We start from the raw sequence: 3,433 nt of genomic DNA, 5'->3' as shown, positions 1-3,433 counted from the left end.
GCTTTTATGAGAAAAATGATTTTATAGTGGGTTGCCATTTAAAAAAATTAATTTTTTTGTAGAACTTGAATATAAAAGGAAATTTCGAAAAATTTTATTCTTGTTAAATCATCACATTTTTATAGTACTTTAGCACTCATCAATTAGTTTTTTCAAAAAATAAATAGTTTAAGCAAAAAACGTTTGGTTCCATACTTTTTATTCACCTGGTATAAGGGCAAATCCTTTTCAAATCAAATCACTTTTCATTTAGATTCTGACTTGTTCACTTTGTTCTAGCTTTCTGAACTTTTTTTTGAAAATATTCTCATCAAATGCTTTCTCATCACTTTCGAGTGATGTTGAATGCAATAAGTCACTTGATTTATTTTGCTTCGTGTGCAAATGTTATCACAACGACAAGCTAACTGAAGCTAATTGTAGAATGTAAAACAAAATAAATCAGGTGACTTATTGCATTTAACATTACCGAAAGTGATGAGAAAGCATTTGCTGAGAACATTTGAAAAAAATTCAGAAAGCTAGAACAAAGTAAACAAGTCGGAATCTAAATGGAAAGTGATTTGATTTGAAAAAGATTTGCCCTTATATTTAAGGCTAGTGCCTTAAACTTCTAGATCTTCTTTGTTCAGTGATCAGTGGTAATTTTTAGAACAAAGGAACTTTTTATTTGCTTTAATTAGTACGCAGTTACTCAAAGAAGTTGCAATTGATCATTTTTAAGCAAAAAAATAGTCTTAAAACAAATACTTTTATAAAAATCCAGTTTTAAGTAAGATTAACATGCATTTCTCCTATATGGTTTGATAAGCAAATCTTAACTTCAAAAAAATTATATCTTGAAAACTACTCGGTATATTCTTTTAAAAATTTGGATTTGAATTAATAAAGAAATGCTCTACACGATGATGATAATGAAAAAAAAATTACTCGTAGTTTTTTTCTTAGACTATTTCGATTTACTTCGAACTTCTTTGAACACTGTTCGAAAAAAGTTCCCCAATATTAAATTTCAAATTGCAATTGCTAGCATGGTCTTTATTTGAAAGAAATCGACCTAATAGTTATTGAGTAATAATTTTTTGGAGTTGAAGTATTTTAAATTCATTTAAATTAGAAAATAATTATTTAGTTCAAAGTTTGTGGACTTTTTTTTAGTGCATTTAATTTGTCAAGTTGTCACGACATGCCCTTTTTTGTCGCCCTGTGTAATTATAAACCGAAAAAACTATTTTGTAGAAACTAATATTTAAAATACACTGTCCGCCAAAATTGACCGGACAACTAAAATTTTGCAATTTTTTACATTGCATTGAAGTTCGAAGAAAAGTTCGCCAATATTAATTTTCAAATTGCATATCATTCTAAAGAGCAAATCCATACCTTTATAATGGTTTTTATTTGAAGGAAATCAGCCTAATAGTTATTAAGTAATGATTTTTTTTTAAGTTAAAGTATTTTAAATATATTTAAATTAGAAACAATTATTTAGTTCAAAGTTTGTCGCCCTGTGATATTTGGTAATTTTCTAAAGCTTCCACTTAGGCGCTAGCCCGGGGCCCCAGATCCTCTTAGTCCGTTTCTGTCAACTCCATTTCGAATTCGGATTCCAATTAACTTTCGCATAATGAGCGAGTATTGCAACATATGACCGCCGGCCGCCCACCGCGTTATATATTTAACAAATCGATACGGCCCTGCTAATTATTCGGTAATGTTAAGTGGAAATTGCATGTGTTTGGACACGAATTCGTCGCGGTTACGGCGTCATAAACGCCAACTTTGGCCTTTACGACGCTCCCCGACGCCTCCTTAATAAGTCCCGTTAACCGACCGCGCGGCCGCACTGCATTTTAATATTCGTCCCTAAGGGCGATAAAAAGAATGCGTGAGATGATAAGTTTACCCCCGACAAGGGTTTTTAATCCCGATCGCCCCTTCGAGAGCCGCAAATTGTTAAGATCAAGGCCGGACGCTTAATTAGTTGCGAAACTTCACAGTTCCCAACACAACCAATCGCATGAATATTAACCATATTTAAGGCAACAGGAAGTTAAAGGAAGTCGTTAGACTTTATGAATACGTTAACACCAAAAATTGCACTAAAAGCTCTTAGCAAATTCCTAACTAGTTCGCCGTGATACTCACGAAATATTACGTTTAAATTACATCCCGATCTTTTTAATTTATTCCGACACTTCCAGACCCGGCTTAATTATCCTGATGATGCAAACGCGGCGAGGACTCCAAATCGCAATTAAATCCTCGTGATTACCAGAGGGCGACTCAAATTGACTCTATTTATATCGACCATTCTTAAATAAACAGGCAATTTTTCAACTCCTCTATGATGGTTTTCGAATTGTTCTGCCAGAGGCGGTTTACTTGAACAACTCAATTTCAGGAGACAATTGTGACACACATTTCAACCGCACCTCTTTCGCTCGCATAACGACTCCAGATATTAGTCTACTTTACATTCAAAAATTATCGATCTACCATTACTACCATGGTGTCATATCTCGAAACTTACGCCAGATTGCGGTACTAAACGCAATAACGCAAATAAAAAGAGACATTATAAGGGCATGTTGCATGCAAACGCCTAACAAGAACCAGAGGCAAGTAAAAATTACTCCACGTCTGATATCTCCACTGAGATATTATATTTTTATTAAATTCATAAACCCGCTCTACAGCTACACCTAAAACTACTTTTTTAAATTACCATTCATAAATATTTTACTCCTGAAACTAATTTCAAACAATGTTTGCACATAATCTTTTAAAGAGAAATTTCCTGTTTCAGCATTTTACTACTTTTTAATTACATACGAGTATAACAACTTTTTTAGTTTTTAACTATTTCCGACTTTTAGATTTATGGTGGGCGACCATAACACACTTCGTTACTTATTAATTGTATATGGTAACAATTAAACGTAAAATTGTTATTTGGGAAATTGCAAAAGTGTAAATTTATTTTCCTACGACCATATACGAAACTAGATCATAACGCACAATTAAATTTGAACGAAAATTGGCAATATCGTACGACTCTTCTTCTTTAATCTTCTTGGTATGAAAACGATGAACAAAAACACGATTAGCCCGTCAGACCAAACTTTTATTTAAAACACAACGCGTTTCAACCACAAAGTGGTCATTCTCAGGTGAGAATAAAACTCTCGTTTTATATCGTACGAGGTCGAAAACCTGTGCAATTTGTTTTCGCACTGTGTGTTAGAAATCTAACGCACAATTCACACTCGAATGTTTTGTATTTTTTCATTTAAGGTATTTTTTTTTGTATCCATTATAAAAAATAAATTGTTATTCAACGTATTTTTGTATCCATAATAAAAATAAATCGTTATGAAAAGAAAATATGTTCGTAAGAAAAAAATTATTCATGGTCGTAGGAAAAATAGTG

Source organism: Tribolium madens, unplaced genomic scaffold, assembly GCF_015345945.1.
Source record: "Tribolium madens isolate multiple individuals breed KSU strain unplaced genomic scaffold, Tmad_KSU_1.1 Scaffold_20;HRSCAF=117;Tcas5.2_LG4, whole genome shotgun sequence".
NCBI lineage: Eukaryota > Metazoa > Arthropoda > Insecta > Coleoptera > Tenebrionidae > Tribolium > Tribolium madens.
Note: the sequence above shows the minus strand (reverse complement) of the source record.